Here is a 22,885-nt window from a genome sequence, read left to right on the forward strand (position 1 = left end):
AGACACGCACTCAACACCACTCGCTGGCACCTATTTATGAGCTCCCTCGCATATTCAAAACTCATCACTCCATACCATACACTCGCTCCATACATCACACACGACATGAACAGACCTTTATACAACACAGTCACAGCTTTCTTTCGCAAACCCCACTCACTTCTCAACACGCGTCTTAATTTTCCCACCACATTCATACATTTCTTTCTCAGACACTCCAGATGCAACCTGTAGTTCATCCTTTTACTCACACAAACACCCAGATATTTCACGCTCCTCGCATACCTCACGCATCTATCATTCACTCGTACATTGGGAGGCCTCGTCCCAGCCATACTACCTTTCATCAACATCATCACAGTCTTGTTCTCAGACACACTCACACCTACTTTCACTCCCCATTCGTACACCATTCTCATCCACTTAGTACCCTTTCTCTCCAACTCCGCTCGGCTCTGTCCTTCGACGACCAACAACAAGTCATCCGCGTACGCAACCACTTTACATTCACTCTCACGCAGCCGCCACAACAGTTCATCCATCATTAGGTTCCATATAAATGGATCACAGATGGAGCCCTGCGGGCAGCCACGCTTTACGTCTTTCCACACTGTGTCACACGCACCCATCATGCATACACGCCTGCCGCTAAAATAGCTCTTCCATAATTCAATTTTTTCACATTCAACCTCACGCAATTTCTCGATCACACATTCCCACTCTAGGTTATCAAACGCTCCTTTGAAGTCCACGAACACTCCTAACACATACTTTCTCTCCGACCCATTCACCCAGTCATGCACTCGATTCCATGCATCCTCGGTCGACCGATTCCTTACGAATCCGTACTGGGCGTCACACATTCTTCCACCCATCGTTCGCTCGAGTCTTCCAACCATCATTCGCTCCAACACTTTCCCCAGCACGGACAGCAGTCAAATGAGCCTATAAGACCCAGGGTCCGACCTAGGTTTATTGGGAGACTTCAATAACACTACCACCCGCGCAGTCTTCCACGCCGGGGGGAAACACGCTGTATTCAGACATACATCATACATTCTTTTCATCCATACCGGGACAGCACGCCAAATCGCTCGCAACATCTCAGCACTCACACCATCCATACCAGGTGCCTTACCCACTTTCATCGATCTCACTGCCACATCCACTTCGCTCCATTCAAACTGCTTTTCTTCCTCTCTCACGTCTCCCCTGGCGTCTATCGCCACGTTCGTCCTTGCTGCCGGGAAGAATCTCTTCATTAGCTCATCCGCGCTTTCTTTCCATGTACTCGTCACTCTATCATCCACTTTTATGCCACTTAATCTTACCCTATCACGTTTTCCCATGCACACCTTATATACATCGCTCCATGGATCCCTCTTCCCAGTTACGCACACAAATCGCTTCCAATTTTCCTCTTTCACTCTTCGCATTTCCTCCTTATACTCCCGCAAAACATACTTATATTCATTCATTCTTTTTTCCACTCTGCTTCCATTCCTCTTTCTCGCACGCTGGTAGGCACGTCTGCTTCTTTCTACAGCCTTCTTCAGTTTCTCAAGCTCATCCGTCTACCACACAAGCTTCCTAGCATACACAGGTTTACCCTCTTCATCCATCGATCATTCGCACTATGGATCCATTTCATCATTCGCTCTACACAGCTCTGCGCATCCGCTTCGTCTATGGCGCTCGCTGCATCTTCTAACGCACTCTCTCGCATATCACACATATATCCTTCCCAGTCTACGTCCTTGCACACCCATCTACGCATGCCCTTAGTCGTATTTACATTCTCTCTGTGTACCATCCGTATTAACAATACGTTATGGTCACTCTCTCCCCAGTCGGCTTTACTTCCCACTCATACCGGCACCCTCCATTCACGCCGTTCACGAAAGTGACATCGATGTCACTCTCCTCATTCGGCCCGCTGAACGAGTAAAACTCGCTTGGCTCATTCAACAACATTCATCCCGCTCGCACTCATCCATTCCTCAATCACTCTACCACGCGCTTCACTCTCTCTGCTGCCTCCACCCTTGCTATACCACAAGGGAGAGACGGCATTCGCATCCATACCTATCAGCAGACGCTTTCTCCCGGCCGTCTCACATACTCTGTCCATGTACGCCAAGTACGGCTCGATACACTTACCATACTGGCAATACATGGACACCACATACATTTCGCCAAAGTCCCCCTTCAACCACACACTCACTCCAAGCTTATTCGTACACTCTCTCACGCACATCACGTCTAACCTAGAGTCATTTACCACCACTGCTGCTTTCACCGTCCCACTTTCGCACACAATCACATCCATACCTATGGGCAAGCCCACCACATGTCCATGCCTTTCATACGGTTCTTGCAGCAGTGCTACACTCACTCGACGTTCGCGCATCATCTCACCCAGCTCACACATAATTGCATACGCTCTCTGGCAGTTATACTGCACCATATTCACGCACCATTCATTCGTCATTTATTCTCGCTTTCTCTCTCTCTAACGCTCTCACGTATTCCGGACACACTTCGGACAGAACCGAGTGATCACATTTGCTCCCTTTCAGCTTACAGTTTCTACACACACTTTCCTTTTTACAATCTCTCATCATGTGTCCTACACATCCACATTTTTGGCACAGTCTTTCCTTTTCGGTGCATTGCCGCATCATGTGCCCAAATGCGAAGCACTTGTGGCACCTCAGCACACTGAAAAACTCTTTCACCCTAAAGGCCTTCCAATGCACAAACACTTGTCCGTCACTACAGAGCACATTTCTTATTGCACTCGTAACTTCTAATATCACATTTCCGCAGGTTGCATCTTTCTTCGCATTCCTACTCACAACACGCACACGTTCCATAAATACTCTCTCATCCACTCGCCCTTTCAAGCTCCTCTCATACATTTCTCTCATTAACACTTCACTCGCCATATCATTCGGCACATCGTACAAGATGATCTTTGGGCCTATCTTGCGAGGCAGCTCAACCTTTAGGCCAGCATTCTTAAACTGACCACACTCTCTTATTCTTTTCAACTCACTCTCGCTCATCGTCTCAATCGCTACACCTCCATTCCTCACTTTCCTCCGCTTTCACACGCACATTCAGTGACTTGCTCACATGCTTCATCATTCTCTCCTTTACTTCCTCACTTGTCACATTTGCACTTGCATCATCCGCTCTCACTATTACCGCATAACTCTTCTCTTTCGTTTTCACTTGTTTTCACATTCACTTCCTGTACCTTTTCAATCACGCTCTTTTCAACATTTTTCGCACTCACGCTCGCATAGCTCATTCCACTTCCGCCGTAGGCTTAATCCCGACTTGATCGATGCATACACTCATCCAGTTTCCCCTGTATTCTCTCATTTTTGCACAACATTTTCATCATCTGTTCCTCATATTCTCCCACAATGTCCAGTATTTTCTCACTCGCACTCTTTGAAATTTTGTTCGTCTCCGTAAACAGGAATTTACGGAGTCTCGCACCAATTACTCTCATACACGCTATCTCACTCACTTCCGCAACGCTCTCATTCTCTCCCTTATTCATTAATCAAGAACGAAAGTTAGAGGTTCGAAGGCGATCAGATACCGCCCTAGTTCTAACCATAAACGATGCCAGCTAGCGATCCGCCGAAGTTCCTCCGATGACTCGGCGGGCAGCTTCCGGGAAACCAAAGCTTTTGGGTTTCGGGGGAAGTATGGTTGCAAAGCTGAAACTTAAAGGAATTGACGGAAGGGCACCACCAGGAGTGGAGCCTGCGGCTTAATTTGACTCAACACGGGAAACCTCACCAGGCTCAGACACCGGAAGGATTGACAGATTGATAGCTCTTTCTTGATTCGGTGGGTGGTGGTGCATGGCCGTTCTTAGTTGGTGGAGCGATTTGTCTGGTTAATTCCGATAACGAACGAGACTCTAGCCTGCTAAAAATAGGCGTACCTTATGGTATCGCAAAGGCCCCCGGCTTCGGCTGGCGGGTTTTTACTACCAACGTACAAACAAATCTTCTTAGAGGGACAGGCGGCTTCTAGCCGCACGAGATTGAGCAATAACAGGTCTGTGATGCCCTTAGATGTTCTGGGCCGCACGCGCGCTACACTGAAGGAATCAGCGTGTGTTCCCCGGCCGAAAGGCCCGGGTAACCCGCTGAACCTCCTTCGTGCTAGGGATTGGGGCTTGCAATTGTTCCCCATGAACGAGGAATTCCCAGTAAGCGCGAGTCATAAGCTCGCGTTGATTACGTCCCTGCCCTTTGTACACACCGCCCGTCGCTACTACCGATTGAATGATTTAGTGAGGTCTTCGGACTGGTGCGCGGCAATGTCTCGGCATTGCCGATGTTGCCGGGAAGATGACCAATCTTGATCATTTAGAGGAAGTAAAAGTCGTAACAAGGTTTCCGTAGGTGAACCTGCGGAAGGATCATTAACGTTCCGGAGGTCCTGCTCTGCGTCGAGAGTCCTCTCTTTTGGGAGAGACGCGCGCTCGCAGCAGTCGGCGACTGAATGGACGCGCTGAAAAGGCGCTCTCAGAGAAAAAGAAAATAACGGATTTGACGGAATTTGTTGTTGTGTTTTGATATAACGACGGACGCCGTCGCGCCTCTCTGACCGAAAGTAGTCGGCAAGCAGAGCAGCGCGCCCGGCGGTGTTCGACGACGATTCGGAGCGAGACGCTTCGCGATCACGCTCGTGTGTGTGCCATTCTCCGGCCACACACACACACAGAGCGTCGATTCGGCGTTGAGCGCGAACCGGTGGTAACCTATGCCCGCGCACGCGTGTGTGCAGCACCCACGACGTTCGTCGACGCGCGCCCTCCCCGTTGTCGCGGGGCAGCGGTCAGCGTGCCGAGAACACACGGTGTGCGACCGCGAGTGCCGAGCGAGGGAACCCCCATATATTATTATAATATATATATATAACACAGAGAAGGGATCGATGATATTTCGACCAATCTGTCAACTGTGTCGGTCCGACGGTTTCTTCAAAGAGCTTCCGCCCCGGCTCTCCCGTTGCGGGAGAGACGCTCCGAACGAGAAACACACAACTCTATCTTTGTGCCGTAGCCTTCCCTGGCGGGAGGCGGCGGTCCGCGCGCGTCCTCGGACGCGCGCGGACAGGCTGATCGAAGAGCCACCACGATTATTCTCTCTTTCTCGTCCGAGAGAAGAGACCACGATGGTTGAACGAGAAGCGCGTTTCTTCGCGAACGCAAAAATTTCGAACGATTACCCTGAACGGTGGATCACTTGGCTCGTGGGTCGATGAAGAACGCAGCTAATTGCGCGTCAACTTGTGAACTGCAGGACACATGAACATCGACATTTCGAACGCACATTGCGGTCCACGGATACAATTCCCGGACCACGCCTGGCTGAGGGTCGTTTTAGTACCCCTAAACTGCTTGCGTCCGAAAAGCGCGCACTTCCACGACGCGGGCGACCAGAGAATGGCGCGCGCGTCGCCTGTGCCCTGTGCAACGCTTACAATGGGCGTACGAGCAATCGTTGGACGTTCGCCCGAGGTGTCTGTGCCGCGCCGACCGGCCGCGGTGCAAATCCTGGCGTCGTCTGAAATGACACACCGAAATAATAATAATGAGGAGGAGAAGCGCACAAGCGTGTAAAACGTTGGCGAACGCGCGCCCAGAGAATGCTGCGCGAATTAAGAGGGGAAGCGTGTTTGTGTATCCAAGTCGTGTGTGTACGCGAGAGCCGAGGAAAAATGGGATGAGAGTAAGAGCGCGCGCGAAGGGAGCAACAAACGGCCAATAAAAGGGTCAGGACGGTAAATGGCACCGCTTTCGCTAGAGCGGCGCGTGCGTCGTTGTCTCCCGAAAGTAGGTAGCGCTTGTCTCACCGTCTCTCCTCTCCGTACATCACACAGACTGACCGGACTGCTCTCGCACTCTGTGCCGCGTCTCTCGGTACGATAGCGCTCGCGCGTCTTATGCCGAGGCGCCCTTGCCCGCACACATAACGGTATTACGGAGAAATATACGGCGCGTCGTCGTCCGGCGGAGAGAGCATTCGTAATCCTTTACCTCTTTACGGAGAAGGGTTTTGAATCGCGAGCCGACCGCGTGTCCGAGTCCACGAAATTTTCGTAAAGCGAAAAAAGGGGACCGGCGCGCCGCGTCGTGTACTCGTCGAATCGATTCCGCCCGAATTTTGTATATAAAAGAGAAGGGGGAGCCGAGAATCTCGAACCCCGCGATATATCGTCTCCATTACCACCAACAAGTGTGTGTGCGGTTAGCGCCCCGGCGATTTGCCTTCTCGCGTATTTCGTGTGCTGCCGCTGCTGCTCTCTCGTTCGACGCTCTCTCTCTCTCCCTCTTATAATATATATTATAGAGGAGAGACGACGATGAGCGACGCGGAGGAGGCAAACGGCTACGAAAGCTCACTATGCGACGACCTCAGAGCAGGCGAGATTACCCGCTGAATTTAAGCATATTATTAAGCGGAGGAAAAGAAACTAACCAGGATTTCCTTAGTAGCGGCGAGCGAACAGGAAAGAGCCCAGCACCGAATCCCGCGGTTCCGCCGCAGGGAAATGTGGTGTTTGGGAGGATCCGCTTATCCCGAGGTGCCGCGTCGCGTCCAAATCCATCTTGAATGGGGCCACTTACCCGTAGAGTGTGCCAGGCCCGTAGCGACCGGTGCGCGCCTCGGGAGGATCTCTCCTTAGAGTCGGGTTGCTTGAGAGTGCAGCTCTAAGTGGGTGGTAAACTCCATCTAAGGCTAAATACGACCACGAGACCGATAGCGAACAAGTACCGTGAGAGTAAGTTGAAAAGAACTTTGAAGAGAGAGTTCAAGAGTACGTGAAACCGTTTAGGGGTAAACCTAAGAAACCCAAAAGATCGAACGGGGAGATTCATCGTCAGCGGCGCTGGCTTCGCGTCGGTCGGCGATGTCCCGCGGAGTCCTTGCGGCTCGCGCGCGGGCACGCTACCGTGCGCCGATGTCCGGCGCTCGTCGTCGTGCACTTCTCCCCAAGTAGAACGTCGCGACCCGCTGGGTGTCGGTCTACGGCCCGGGTGCGGTGTCTGTCGCGTCGCCGGTAAAACGGCACGCGACAAACCCTCGGTCGCCCGGCCGGCTGCTCGGCGGTACGCGCAAGGTATCAGGCCGCACTATTCACGGTGCGTCGAGACCGTCGCAAGCGCGCACCACGGTACTCGGAGGTTACGGACTTCGCGCCGTCCCCGGTCCTGGCCCGCTGTTGGTTACAGTACGGTACACCTTCGACAGGCCTACGAACGTCTCCCGCGGTCTCGCGGGAGACCGATACCGGTCGGCGACGCTACTGCTTTGGGTACTCTTAGGACCCGTCTTGAAACACGGAACAAGGAGTCTAACATGTACGCGAGTCATTGGGACTTGTCGCGAGACCTAAAGGCGTAATGAAAGTGAAGGTCGGCCCTGGCCGTCGACCTAGGGAGGATGGGCCGCGTCGCGATGCGGCCTCGCACTCCCGGGGCGTCTCGTTCTCATCGCGAGAAGAGGCGCACCCAGAGCGTACACGTTGGGACCCAAAAGATGGTGAACTATGCCTGGTCAGGACGAAGTCAGGGGAAACCCTGATGGAGGTCCGTAGCGATTCTGACGTGCAAATCGATCGTCGGAACTGGATATAGGGGCGAAAGACTAATCGAACCATCTAGTAGCTGGTTCCCTCCGACGTTTCCCTCAGGATAGCTGGCACTCGGCCGTTCCGCACGGAACGCGCGCGAGTCTCATCTGGTAAAGCGAATGATTAGAGGCCTTGGGGCCGAAACGACCTCAATCTATTCTCAAACTTTAAATGGGTGAGATCTCTGGCTTTCTTGAATTATGAAGCCACGAGCATCTTCGGATCAGAGTGCCAAGTGGGCCATTTTTGGTAAGCAGAACTGGCGCTGTGGGATGAACCAAACGCAGAGTTAAGGCGCCCAACTCGACGCTCATGGGACACCATGAAAGGCGTTGGTTGCTTAAGACAGCAGGACGGTGGCCATGGAAGTCGGAATCCGCTGAGGAGTGTGTAACAACTCACCTGCCGAAGCAACTAGCCCTGAAAATGGATGGCGCTGAAGCGTCGAGCCTATACTCTGCCGTCAGCGGCAAGTGGGGCGGCAACCGGGAGCGGGCGTTAGTCTTCTCTCGCGTCGTCACGAAGCCCTGACGAGTAGGAGGGTCGCGACGGTGAGCGCAGAAGGGTCTGGGCGCGAGCCTGCCTGGAGCCGCCGTCGGTGCAGATCTTGGTGGTAGTAGCAAATACTCCAGCGAGGCCCTGGAGGACTGACGTGGAGAAGGGTTTCGTGTGAACAGCCGTTGCACACGAGTCAGTCGATCCTAAGCCCTAGGAGAAATCCTATGTCAATGACGGCGTACAATATACTCGAGTGTCGAGAAATAATAATAAATATTATACGAAAGACACACGCCCGTCGGGCGAAAGGGAATCCGGTTCCTATTCCGGAACCCGGCAGCGGAACCGCATACAATTCGGGCCCTCGTAAGAGTGTTCGTCGGGGTAACCCAAAATGACCTGGAGACGCCGTCGGGAGATCCGGGAAGAGTTTTCTTTTCTGTATAAGCGTTCGAGTTCCCTGGAAACCTCTAGCAGGGAGATAGGGTTTGGAACGCGAAGAGCACCGCAGTTGCGGCTTTGTCCGGATCTTTCCCTCGGACCTTGAAAATCCAGGAGAGGGCCACGTGGAGGTGTCGCGCCGGTTCGTACCCATATCCGCAGCAGGTCTCCAAGGTAAAGAGCCTCTAGTCGATAGAATAATGTAGGTAAGGGAAGTCGGCAAATTGGATCCGTAACTTCGGAATAAGGATTGGCTCTGAGGAGCGGGGCGTGTCGGGCTTGGTCAGGAAGCGGGTCTGGCTGACGTGCCGGGCCTGGGCGAGGTGAACGGTCGGCGTTCTCGCGCCGGTCCCGGGATCCGAGCTCGGTCCCGTGCCTTGGCCTCCCGCGGATCTTCCTTGCTGCGTGGCTTCCGTGGCGGCGCGAGCCGTCGTGGTCGTCCTCTTCGGCCGCCATTCAACGCTCAGCTCAGAACTGGCACGGACTAGGGGAATCCGACTGTCTAATTAAAACAAAGCATTGCGATGGCCCTCGCGGGTGTTGACGCAATGTCATTTCTGCCCAGTGCTCTGAATGTCAACGTGAAGAAATTCAAGCAAGCGCGGGTAAACGGCGGGAGTAACTATGACTCCCTTAACGTTCTCTGGGACGTTCTCACATACCCCGTCCACCGGCCGGAACCCCTTTTAGTGCCTGTCGAAGATGTCGAGGGCTGCCAATCTCTTTGCCAATATCTTTTGGAAGTGTCTTATTATAACGGATCCTATGCTGAGAGGTCGGTATTCCGTCGGACCTGGCCGATCGGACATACCCCCCTTCTCAAGGAATACCGTTCTGGTTGTGGCGATTGATGAGGGGATCGTCTCTGCCAGGAGCAGCAGATTGAACAGAAGCGCACGAAGAATCGCAGGAACAGCGTTCCACATCCTCGGCGTAATTTGGTCCAATCCGGGCGCAGTGCCAGTCCTTACGGAAATCCTGTTCACCTCTGCAGGTGTTATAGGATCTTAGAGCAAGGTCTTATCCGCCACAGGAACTGGATCCGTGGCAGCGCCATCGCCGAGACCTTCGAGGTGAATCCCTCTCGGGCCCGACGTACGGTTCCGGCCAGCACTCGCAGCCTGTGCCGCTTCCCCAAACGACTCACGCAAGTCCGTCATGTCTCCATCCGCACCGCTGGAGGCCTCCATAATGGGGCGCCAGCAGTTAAGGAATTTGACAGCAGACGGCCTCTCGCGCACCGAGTCGCCCTCGAGGATACGCGACAAACAGGACTTCTTGTTCTTTCTGTAGAAGGATTGCACAATTGCATACTCCCTCTTTCTCTTCTGCTCCTTGCTCTCTCGTTTAACTGGAGGACAGTGCTTCTTTGCCGAAACGCGTTGCGGAGGGCGCACTTGTAGCGGCCGAGGGAAGATCATGCCCAGCCATCTCTCGATAGCCAAGACGTCGACCCTCCCCGCCGTCAGAGCATCTTTTGCCGTGCCAGCAAGAGTATCAGCCTCGTAGCTACGGAACGCCGCACTCTGCTCTACGAGTGATTGTATCTTGTCCCGCAGTTTCTGAGAACTTTGTTCAGGGGGAGGCTGATGTGCGTTTTGATCGTCAGTACTATCCTCAATGGCCGCAGGAATGGTGTCGGCTCGTGTCATCACCGCACCATCCTTATCGCCCTCATCGATCACAATCGCGCGACGCGATTAGATCTCTTGGCAGAAGTCTCTAACCATCACTCGGTAAGGCTCCTGTCGCCGTTTACCCTTGATGGCTTCGAGACTCCTATTGGGGAACCTTGTCTCCAGATACTGGTTAATGAAAGGTTCCCCGGCTAAGATGCCTTCAGCCTCAGCGCGTGCCATGAATATAGTTTTTTCCACTGACCATCTGGCCTTTACGCGGTCAACATTGATAGCACTGTTGGCTTGTAGTGGTTGTGCACGTACTTTGTGGACACCAAGACCACGCATGTTTTGGAATCTCGCCGAACAATGCTCACAGCTGACCATCTCCTCCTCTAGGCTGTCCACTTCAGCCTGGCTGGTCCTTATAGTGATTCGCGACGGACCAGCTGCGACCCCGTCAGGGTCCTCCGCACCTCTCGCGCGCTCACTCAAGCGAGCACTCGCACGCAGACCCCGGGCCATCCGAGAACCCGGGACATCAGAATCATTCTTAGCTTTATTCATAATTTACTGCGTGTAGGGGGGCAAACGAATTGACAACCGAGAGCCCCCCAAAAAACCCCGGTCTTTCTTGGCCCCACAACTCACCATGACCGTAGGCGCATGGGCCGAAGCCCTTAGGGGCGCACTTCGCTGTACACTCGCTTAGTCGACACCTACCAAGTCTAAACTTCCAAAGTAGGCCGTTTCCGGGAGCACCACGAGGAGGTGGCGGTACAACTTGGACGTGAGAGGCTGAAGGTCCTAACTAGAGGACTTCGTTGGCGCATCACGAACCAACCACGACTCTCTCTAAGTACCATCGCGGCGTGTTGCATTGAGGACCGAGAGAGTCATAGTTACTCCCGTCACAGTCCTTTCATCCGTGCTTTGGGACGCCCGGAGGCGCTGTCGTTCTCTGCATGTGGCGTGCGTCGATCTGTCGAAAGCTTTCGATACGGTTGCGCACGCTGCTATTCATACGACTCTCGATGAGCTGGGGCTCCCTCGGGAGTTTAGAGAGTACGTAAGGGCTGTCTATTCGAATGCGCTGACCGAGTTGCAGGGGGTCAGCGCTAAGGAAGTGTCGGCCATCAAGATCGGCCGTGGCGTGAGACAGGGTGATCCGTTGTCGCCCCTGCTGTTCAATCTGGTCGTAGAGAGAGCACTAGGAATTCTCTCGGAGAACGTTGGCTATCGGTTGGGTGGCCGGCTTATCAATGCACTGGGCTACGCAGACGACATTGTGCTCCTGGCCTCTACCAGAGATGGGCTGCAGGAGAACTTGACACGGCTTTATGACGCCTTTATGCGAAATGGGCTCGAGATCAACGCGAGAAAGACCGGAGTGCTGTCCATGGTGGCGTCCGGCAGAGACAAGAAGGTGAAGGTGGACACCACACCTTATTTCACCGTGGGGGGAGCGATGATACCGCAAAGATCCCTGGTCGATGTCTGGACGTATCTGGGCTGCGAGTACACAGGTGCTAGGGAACTCGCAAGCGATCCACCCTTAGCTCAGGCCATCGAGCAACTCACGAGGGCACCTCTTAAGCCGCAACAGCGGCTGAGGTTGTTGCGTGACTGTCTCCTTCCACGGTATTATCACCGATGGACAGTGGGTACGGTCTCGGCCAAAACCCTCAAGGGTAAGGATATCATCGTACGCACTGCGGTGCGACGATGGCTGCGTTTTCCCCATGATGTTCCTGCTGGATACCTGCATGCGCCGATACAGAGTGGCGGGCTTGGAATGCCTCTATTGAGAACTTTGATCCCAATTCTGAAGCATAACCGACTGCAGCGGTTGTGTCGGAGTACTCTGCCCGCAGCATGCGCGGCTGCCGAAACCACGTATGTGGCTAGGCAGCTTGTCTGGTGTGAAAACCAGATGCGAGTGCGGGGCCATAGAGTGACTACAACCGCTGAGCTCAGACAGCAGTGTGCGGCCTGGTTGCGCGAGTCGTGCGATGGGAGTGGACTCAGAGAGGTTGCGGCCTCCAACCTGAGCTCCTACTGGGTATCGGCTGGCGCCGATGCCATCCCAGGTGCCGACTACGTGCACTATCACCACATACGGGCTAACTGCATACCGTCTAGAGCGAGATGCTCCCGAGGTCGTGATGGGCGCGATAATCGCTGTCGTGCCGGTTGTCCCGAAACCGAGACGCCGGCTCACTGCGTGCAACGCTGCTTCAGAACGCACGGAGGGAGAATCCTGCGGCATGACGACCTATGCCGTCAAGTTGGTGGCTATTTACAGCAGAAGGGATGGCGCGTCGATGCGGAACAAGCGTATTCGACGTCTGCCGGCCGGAGGCGGCCCGACCTGACCATCGCTAAGGGTGGTGAGGCAGTGGTCGTAGACGCGCAAGTAGTGTGTAGCGAAACCGCGTTGGAGATGTCCCACGAGCGTAAGGTGGAGAAGTACCGATCATGTAATGATCTGGCAGCCGCTGTGGCGGAGCGCACAGGAGTACCTCGAAGTAATGTTCGTTTTACCGCCATTACAATTTCGTGGCGAGGTGTCTTGAGCTCGCGAAGCGAGTCTGAGTTGCGAGAGCTGGGTTTAACGTCCGCCCAGCTCCGAACGTTGACGACTCGAGTTTTGTGGGGCTCATGGCTGAACTGGAAACGTTTTAACGCAATGACATCGCGTTATAACGAAGGAAGGCGGAACGTGGCCTCATCTGGTGGTGCATGATGGATGGCCTGTAGAGTTGGGGGCCTCCGCATCAATCGCGCGAGTTTGAATGATTGCGTGAATGGTCGAGGTGAAGTACGAGCTGCCTTTGGCTAGCTCCGACCTTCACGCTCCAGGGTGTTGACTGCGAACACCAACAGTAAACAGCTCTGCAATATTGTTGTCGGTGGCGACTTGGCGACTGTGATTTTGTAGCAATCGTCGCGCACCGTAGACGAAACATAGCCAAATGCCTCGTCATCTAATTAGTGACGCGCATGAATGGATTAACGAGATTCCCACTGTCCCTATCTACTTACTAGCACAGCATTGCCACGAGTCGGAGTCGCAAGACCAAATGGCTCATATGTGGCGCGCACACCTAGTGTGTAGTAGCGTGGCTCCCTCTTGCTTGTTTCGCACACAGAGCCAAGGCCGAGGCGTGAATGCCGAAGAGTCGAAGGAGAGTTTAAAACAAAAAGTGAAACTGCGAATGACTAGATTGACCAGCACAAACTCTGGACAAATAATCTAGGAAATGAAAACGCAAAATCGGTAAACAAACCGATAGCCCAAAAACTGGTGTCCTAAGACTTGGCCCCAGAGTGTTCGGCCCGGAGCTCGCCGCTTCCCCTTTCAAACTCTGGGTGCCTCGAAAATACGGATTGTTCCCAGGCGCGCATGCCGGGTCTGTCGAATGTCGGGGCGAAGGTCGCAAGCGTGTCCTTAACGGGACGCCGCATACGTTTGTGGCTGGAAACCGGCTCGATGGATCGGACATGCAGTGGAACAATCTAAGAACACTCGGTGTTTCTCTCTGCGGCATGCGGCACGCGGGGAGGTTCGCCGGGAGTTGTCCAAAGGGGCAGTCACCCAGACTGAGGGCAAAATGGACCCGGTCCCACGGGCTATGGGCCCGGACCTTGAGGACGGAAGGAAGTCAGGCAGTACGCGTTGGAAGTCAGCAAAACATCCGGAAAAGCAGTACGTGGCGACTCGGCCCTTGGGGTGCGCTCCGGTGCAACTCACGGGGCTGGCCACGCGGTGGGTTTCAAAAAGGGCTAAAGGCAACACGCCTTAAGGACCCAGTTGAACCCAACGCAAGATTGAAAAGCAACACGCCGCGTGGCGATTCGGCCCCTGAGGTGCACTCCGGTGCAACTCACGAGGCTGGCCACGCGGTGGGTTCCAAAAAGGGCTAAAGGCAACACGCCTTAAGGACCCAGTTGAACCCAACGCAAGATTGAAAAGCAACACGCCGCGTGGCGACTTGGCCCCTGGGGTGCACTCCGGTGCAATTCACGGGGCTAGCCACGCGGTGGGTTTCAAAAAAGGCTAAAGGCAACACGCCTTAAGGACCCAGTTGAACCCAATGCAGGATTGCAAAGCGGCACGCCGCGTGGGGACTCGGCCCCCTCCCTGGGGTGCGCTTCGGCGTCGCTGTCGGGGGCTGCCGCGATGCGTGTTGAGACTGACAGAAAACGTAAAATGCAAATGGGTGCGGCCCTGGGGACAACAAAGCAAGGGATTGAAAGGAATGGGCGGGACCTCCAGCCACATCATGGCCAGCGAGTGTCCACAAGCGTTAAAGGTCTCCCGAGTAGTGCCGGGAACCCCAAAAACTCTCCAAGATTCTAAAGCAACACGCCGCGGCGAATGAAGGGAGCTTATCATTATCATTTTCAGGACTTCCACCCTCAGGCTTACACACTGCATTGCTACGACAAGTCGGCGTCACTGACCAAATGGCTCACAAGTAGCACGCGCACATGGATGCGTTGGAGGAGCGCACTCGGTGTCGCTCGCACAGCGAAACTTTTTCCTCATCCGAGGACTGGAGTGCTGGGGGTGGTACGGGTGCGTTTCCCGTACCTATCTATTCCAATCCCTGTCCTACCTACACCAAGTTCCGCCTTCCCGGAGACCCATCACATGTCCGCTCGCCTTCCTCATGCTGCGGTTCGATGGCGGGGGAGCAGGGGTCTCTGTCTGCGCCTGATGGGCCCCGCGCCTCCCGGTTTCTGGCCCGGAGGCGCGGGGGCCAAAGGGCGGCTTCTTTTCTTTCAGGAACATCATCATCGGTATCCTCGTCGTCGCTCCGGTCGTTTCGTTTCGTTTTACTTTGTCTCGTTCGTTCGTCTGCCTCGGGTGGAATGCCGATGAATAGGTAGGCGTTTCCTAACAATGGCGCTCGTCTTAATGTTAAGGTGTTAGGTACCGTGCCGAGGGCATGAATGGCCGCGTGGACGGTAAGATCGCGGTCGCTAACGGTCCGCCCGGGATATCTGCCGCCCTCCCGGTGTATTTAGGCTTGGTGGCGTAGTGGTGGCTCTGCGTCGCTTGACCCTCCTTTCCACCGTACTCGTGGGAATATAAATGGAAATGATAAAACCTTTGGTTAGGAGAAGTGCCCGCCTGATAAAATGCTTCCTGCCGGGTAGGGCAGCAGCCCAGGAAGCACTTAGTGGTAGCGGCCTTCGTGCCGTCCGAGTTGTGCTAGCTAGATGCGACGCGACCGTGGGCGTCCCACGCCGGCGTCCGATAGTCGGCTGGGACCGAGCGTCGAAGCAAGGAAAAATCGCGAAAACAGAATTAGGATTAGCACCGCGATTAGCTCCGCGAATAGCTCCGCGACTTGCGCCGCCGTAAACAACGATGAAATTAGCTCCGCGAACTCCCCAAAACCCCAACCCCACACCCATAATAAACCGGATCGAGCCGGGCCGCAACAAAGCGCGGCAAGGTCCCCTTTTACTCCTACTTCGTCTGAAAATTTCTCACTGGCGACCACGGGAGTGAGAGTCCTGCAGCTGAACATGAGACGTTCGGCAAAAGTCACGGGAGAGATGCGTCAGCTCGTCGTCGAAAAGCGGCTTGACGTCCTGTTATTGCAGGAGCCATGCGTCAGGAAGCGGGACTCGAGTCACACCTTAGTTGGGTTAGGATTAGGAATGAGAGTGGCCGCCGTGCGTTCACAGCGCCCGTGGGCAGCGGTGGCAGCCTGTAACTCTCAATTCCAGCTGTTGTTTATCTCGCAGCTTAGCACAGCTCATTGTGTCTGTGCAGAAGTGCAAGCACCTGGCTTCTCCTTCCATGTGGCTTCGTGCTACTTTCAGTACTGCGAAGAAATAGAGAAGCACCTCAGGCACCTCGAAATGGTGTTTCATTCGCTGAGGGGGAAGAGATTGATAGTTGCGATAGATGCCAATGCCCGATCGCCGCTGTGGGGTCCCCAGGAGGCGGACGAAAGAGGTGCGAAAGTCGAAGACCTCATCCGGGCATTTGGTATAGAGGTGGTCAACGATGCTGGCCAGAAACCCACCTTTTGGACGGCAAGAGGTTCATCATATATTGATGTGACCTTGGCGTCGCCCTCCATGACCCGGTTCATCAGGGAATGGAAGGTACGGGACAATTGGACAACCAGCGACCACAACTCCATCGACATCAGGCTCAGAGTGCCGAAGGGGCGGGACGCCGGGGGTGTCGCGAACATGAGGTTCGACACCCGTCGGGCCGACTGGGAACGGTTTTCCGGGACTCTCGCTGATCTTTCAGGGTCCATGCTGGAGGCGCTCGAGTTGAGGTCGGCGGAGGAAGTAGAGGAAATGGCCGAAAAGCTCGCAGTTGTTCTTAGCGAGGCATGCAAGGCCTCAATGCCAAGAAAAAGGCATTTTAGGAAGTCCAACCCGTGGTAGACTAGGGAGCTAACAATCTTCAAGAAAAGGCTATACAGGTTGAGACGTGGCCTGCAGAAGGAACATGGCCAGCCCTCATACGTGGAAAAACTGTCGGAGTACCGCTCTTCTTTGCGGCTGTATGGCAGAAATATAAAAAGGGCAAAGATCGATAGTTGGCGGGAATTCGTAACATCTCATGGAAATTTAGAATCTTGAGGCTTCGTTTATAAGCAACAAGCGGAGAAACTCCGAGTAGAAAGAGTGCTCAGCACACTCAGGCATGGCGAATCTTCAACCATGACTCTAGAGGAAACAGCCAACTGTCTTCTTAAAGTACACGTCCCCGATGACCGAGTTGCGAGCGATACACCGGAACAAAGCGTATTACGGGCTAACGCGTACACGCCACCTGAGACACCGGACGCCTCCCATTTCACGGTGGTAGAAACGATAAGAGTAGCGAAGACTCTCAAAAACAATAAAGCGCCGGGAACCGACCTCGTGGAAGTTAGCGTATTAAAAGCAGCGTTGAAAGTGATCCCCGGCCAGATCACTAAACTGTTTAACGGGTGTTTAGAGTGGGGCGTCTTTCCCTCCGCCTGGAAGATTGGCTCGTTGCGGGCCTTGCTGAAGGGAGAGGACAAGGACGAAAGGGAACCGAAATCCTATAGACCAATTTGTCTCCTCTCTGTGGTAGGTAAACTTTTCGAAAAATTAATTAAGGAGCGCCTAACGGGAGCGTCGCTGGCGCCGGGTAGAATTTCGGATCGACAGTTCGGCTTCTCGCGGGAAAATCGACGGAGGACGCGATAGTCGAGTTGCGAAGATTGGTAAGGATCTCTGAGGGTAGATACGCCGTCGCGTTACTTTTCGACACATCGGGTGCGTTCGACAACGTCTGGTGGCTTTTGGTCTTAGACGCGCTAAAGTCCCGGGACTGTCCGCGAAACGTATTCGAAGTAATCCGAAGTTACTTCAACAATCGAATAGTAAAGCTCGCGATAGGTTCGGTAGAGGTCTCCAAGCGGGCGTCGAGGGGGTGCCGCAGGGCTCCGTCCTCAGTCCGGTCTGCTGGAACCTAATGTTTGACGGTCTTCTGCGACGGCTGGAAGCAGAAAAAATAGAATTTGTGGCATACGCGGATGATCTCGCCGTCGTAATAAGCGGAAACTCGCGTAGAGAGATAGAGGTAGAAGGTCAACGCGCGGCGAACCTAATAACAAAATGGTGCGAGTTCGCGAAACTCCAGGTCTCGGAACAAAAGACCGAAGCCATCGTCCTTAAAAACGAAGCGGTACAACGGAATCCAATCGGGAGCCGGGGATGAGATCGACCGGATAGGAAGCGTAAACGAAATAGGAAAACCGCAGACTTCGTTAGCAGGCCACCAACCATTAGGATTAATAACGCGAGTATAAAGTTTAAAGGCGCGGTAAGATACCTGGGGGTCCACTTCGACGGTGGACTCGAGGTGCACACGCACTGCCGAAAGATAAGTAGCAGCGTCGAGCTACTATTCCGGAAATTCGGGCGTTTGGCGAGAGCGCAATGGGGATTGAGTCACGCGACGCTAAGAACAATTTATCAGGGGTGATCGTACCAAAAATTACATACGCCGCGGCAGGTTGGTGGGACCTATGCACCAAGCAGGACATCCGAGTCCTTAGATCCGCCCAGAGGAAAGCCCTCATTTCTGTAGTAAAGGCATATAGAACCGCGTCCTTCGAGTCGTTGTGCGTCGTTGCCGGAGCGATGCCCGCGGAGATATTGATAGAGAAGTATGCGACGCGATATAGAGTCCGTAAGGGACAAGACGCGAAAATCGGAAACATAGAAATACCCGCGGGAACCGAGAAAAAAGTAGCGTTAGGGCAAATCCAGGACGAGGCGATAAACATGTGGCAGACAATGTGGAACTCGTCAAACAAGGGTCGTACCACGTTCGCTTTCTTCGACACAATATGGCTCAGAATGGCCATGAAATTATTCCAAACCGACCACTGGGTCACGCAGGTTCTCACCGGACACGGAAACTTCCGAGCACGTCTTACTAGTTTAGGGCTTGTGGACGGTGCCGCATGTGTCTACGATGGTCGAGAGGACACGATCCAGCACTTCCTGCTGGAGTGTACGGGCCTTGAAGCGCAAAGAGTCGCTTTGCGTGAGTTGGTTCCAATCGAGAAGTGGCGATGGCCGGAGGTGGCCCAGTTCCTCGTGTCAGATCCAGAGGTTTTCGCCGTCTTCGTCGATTACTGTCGAGAGACCTTTTGGCTGAAGGGATTCGAGAGCTGAATAATAAACGCGTCTTCAAGGAAGTACCTAACTGGTCGGGGGCTCTAGTAGTGGGAGGCAGCCTCGTAACCCTCTCGAGACAACTGCTCTCTCCGGGCGGTTCCTCACGTAACCGATAAGTCAGCTCGAAATTAGGCAGGTCCCTCCTCTAAAATAAAGTCATCCTCCCCTCCCTTCCAAAGACTTCCACCCAACAGGGTTAGAGCGTGTGTCCAGGTCGGGACACAAATGGACAGGCCTCCCCGTGGTCCCCGTGGGCGCGGCGGGCGAGATGCGGGACCGTACCAGCCTAACACGCATACCGTGTCCAACGGCGTAAGTGCGGTCCCTAGGAGGTAAATCGGTTGGAGGAGCAGGAGGGCTCGCTCGTCGCGGCTAAACTGTCCATTCCTGCGTACGCCCGCAGGCGCTGCTGGATTTTTCTATTGCCGTTCTCGGGGCGGTTTCGTGGGACGGTGGGTAGCAGTTGTGGCGTATGCCCGTAGGGGCGAGGTAGCCGGAGTCTGTTGCTTTCGTGGCAACAGCTCTCACAATAACTGTCCCTATCTACTCCCCCCCGTGGATCACCACCTTGCCGTGGTGGGGGGGCCCACCCATCCTACACCACGGATGGGTGCTAAGAGTGATCCGTACCTAGGTTTTCATGGGTACACGTCCCAATCCAAGGTGGGAGGCATCGTGTCGATGGATGCATGGCTGTGGGGACTTTAAATAGCACAGTCCTGAACGATCCCTACGGGGTACCGGCCGACCCTCCGTAGTATTTAGGCTTGCTGTAGTATAGGAGGCTCTGCTACAGTTGACATCATTTCCTACCGCACTCGTGGGATGACTATGGAAAATGAACACTTAAAAACAAAACATTTTGACGTAGAGACGGAGGAGATTGAAGCGACCTTTAGGACGATACGTTCGGGCTCAACGACTTCCATGCCGGAAGATGTTAGCAATATTAGACAAATACAAAAGAAAAGAAAGAAATCAAATGAAGAATACGAAAACGAACAAAGTAACTTAGATAAAATTATCAGAACCAGGACGATATTAGAAGAGTTTCTATTTAATGAGACAAACAAAATAAGTAAAACCGCGATAAAATTTATATTAGCTAAATGGGCCGTACTAGAAAATAAGCTTAATGAAGAAATTATTGAAAAAGAAAAATGGAAGTCAATATTTCAAGGTAGCAGAATAAAAAGTACTTACGCTGAGGTAACCTCGACGAAAAGCTCCGGAAGGCAATATGATGTTGAACCTAAAACAGAGAGAATAAACCGTAACAAAAGACATAAAGCTATAATAATTAAACCTGAAAAAGAAACTAACGACGATAGAACAAATGAAGATATTAGGACACAAGTAATAGATGAATTAAAAGGGATCAAAAACAAATTGAAAGTTAAAGGAATCAGAAACATCAAGAATAAGGCAGTAGTAGTTGAAATAAATAGCAAACAAGACATAGATTTAATTAAAAAAGTTAATTTTAAAAAAAAGGGATTGAAAATTGAAGAACCGAGAAAAACCTCCCCATCTATCATAATATACGATGTGGAGAAAGAATACAAGCTTGAAGACTTAAAGGAAGATTTAATTGAGAAAAACTTCGATACAATACAAACAAATGAGACAGAAGAACTAAAAGAAAAAGTTATTATGAAACACAGTTTTAAGACACATAATAATAATAATGTAAACTGGATAGTACAAGTACCAGGTAGATTCTTAGGAAGATTGGTTGAAAAGGGAAGAATATTTATGCAATGGAGAACTTATAGAATTAAAGAATACATAAATATCACAAGATGTTTTAAATGCCATAGATATGGGCATATAGCAAAATTTTGCAAGGTCACAGATGAAATCTGTGGGAATTGTGGTGAAAAAGGACACGTTAAAAAAGACTGTCAGAAAGAGACGCAATGTATAAATTGTGTACGCAGTAAAAGGAAAGAGGTCAAGCATAGCGTAAAACACAAAGAATGCCCTGAATATAAAAAGTATTTAGAATTATACTATAATAAAATTGAATGGAACTAAGAATTGCACAAATAAACGCACAAAGAGCAATGGCTGCTGCTGCCAATTTAGAACTCCTAATTAAAGAACTACACATAGATATTTTGTGTATTCAAGAACCTTATACATACAAGGGCATGGTTCGCGGATACTCTGCAGGGTATCTATCTAAAATACAACCTGGAGTAGATAACCCCTGGGTTGCTGCCATAATTGCAAATGAAAAAATAGAGGCTTTTCATTTAACACACTTTGACACTCCTCATATAATGTGCTTCCAAGTTATGACTGAGATGGAGGACTTCTTCATTATAAATACTTATTGCCAATTCTCACTAAATATAGAGCCAATACTAATTGAGATGGAAAATATAATCAATAAATTAAATTCAAAAAAGATAATCATAACTATGGATGCCAATGCAAAATCAGATCTATGGTTTTCTGAAGAAGTGGATGACCGAGGAAGAATCATGGAAGAATTTATAATTGCAAATAGATTATACGTAATAAACGAAGCCAGTGATACACCAACTTTTGAATGGTCAAACATCGACCTAACCTTAGTCAGTGAGAACACACTTGGTATATGCGAGAGATGGAATGTTTCATCAAAATGCACTACTAGTGACCATAATTTAGTTATCTTAGACCTTAAAATTAACGAAAAAACAAACAGAAAATTTATAAAATACAATAACTAACAACAAGAAAGCCAATTGGGAAACATTTAAGGAGCTCCTAATAAATCAATTCTCAAATGATGCGTTGAATAAATTACAAATAGATGAGCCAGAAATGGCGGTCAAAACATATTCTACTATACTAGACCAAATATGCAAGAAATCTATACCGTATAAGAAAAAATCTAATAAAGCAGTTCCTTGGTGGAATGACAATCTAGCCAAAATGCGAAAGAAATTAAATAAGGCAAAGAAAAGATACAACAAAATAAGAAAACTAAACTTGGTGGACCTACTCGAAGATGCAAAAACGAGGTACAAAAGAATTAGGAACAAATACGTAGCAGAAATTAGAAAATCAAAATATGAAACATGGCAAAATTTTGTGACCACTGAATCAAATAGAGATCCATGGAGTATTCCTTATAAAATTGTACGAGATAAAATCAAAAGAGATGAGGTAATAACATCATTAAGACTAGGGGATGGGACAAATACAAATACCTGGAAAGAAACGATAAATGCTATCCTAACTAAATGCGCCCCAAAAGACGACAAGAAAATTGAAAACGACAAGCATCGACAAGTATTAGAGGACATTAAAAACTATAAAAACTGTAACATGGAAAATGAAATTACATTTCAAGAAATAAATAACGCGATAAATAGGCTCAAAAATAATAAAGCACCCGGAGTAGACAACTTTACAACGGAAATAATCAAACAAGTATGGAAGGAAAAGCCTGAAATAATTTACACACTCATCAATAATTGCTTTAAAGAGGAAATATTTCCCGATGCATGGAAAATAGCTAATGTTAAAGTAATACTCAAAAGTAATAAAAATAAAGGTACATTAAACTCTTACAGACCGATCTCATTAATACCGACAATGAGCAAGGTATACGAGAGAATAATCGTGGAGCGAATGGAAGCAAGCTACAAATTATTAGAACTTGAAAGCCCAAACCAATATGGTTTTAGACCAAGAAAATCAACGGAAGACGCAATAAGTCACCTAATAAGAAGCTGTAAAAATACAGACAAAAAATATGTGGTTGCAATCTTTATAGACATCCAAGGTGCTTTTGACAATCTATGGTGGCCCTCTATCATACATAGACTGATTAAAGGAAATTGCAGCACAAAGCTTATAAAAGTATTTAAGTCATACTTTAGACATCGAAAAGTTAATATTAATACCAAATATGAAAAATTTATGGCAAAAACGGAAAGAGGATGCCCACAGGGATCCAT

The 22,885-nt window shown here is 51.2% G+C and overlaps 1 non-coding gene and 2 pseudogenes across 1 annotated transcript; all 3 read left to right on the forward strand.

The window, feature by feature from the left end:
• Nucleotides 1-3,717: 3,717 nt before the first annotated feature.
• LOC146720785 (small subunit ribosomal RNA) lies at nucleotides 3,718-4,448 on the forward strand (annotated as a pseudogene; the record flags this gene model as incomplete).
• An 811-nt stretch (nucleotides 4,449-5,259) lies between these two features.
• LOC114934367 (5.8S ribosomal RNA) lies at nucleotides 5,260-5,414 on the forward strand. The gene has a single exon (XR_003820267.1). It is a non-coding gene; the product is annotated as a 5.8S ribosomal RNA (ribosomal RNA).
• A 1,055-nt stretch (nucleotides 5,415-6,469) lies between these two features.
• Nucleotides 6,470-8,801, forward strand: LOC146720786 (large subunit ribosomal RNA; annotated as a pseudogene).
• Nucleotides 8,802-22,885: the final 14,084 nt, after the last annotated feature.

The sequence above is a fragment of the Nylanderia fulva genome, unplaced genomic scaffold (assembly GCF_048542155.1).
Source record: "Nylanderia fulva isolate GAGA-0341 unplaced genomic scaffold, ASM4854215v1 Scaffold609, whole genome shotgun sequence".
Classification (NCBI taxonomy): domain Eukaryota; kingdom Metazoa; phylum Arthropoda; class Insecta; order Hymenoptera; family Formicidae; genus Nylanderia; species Nylanderia fulva.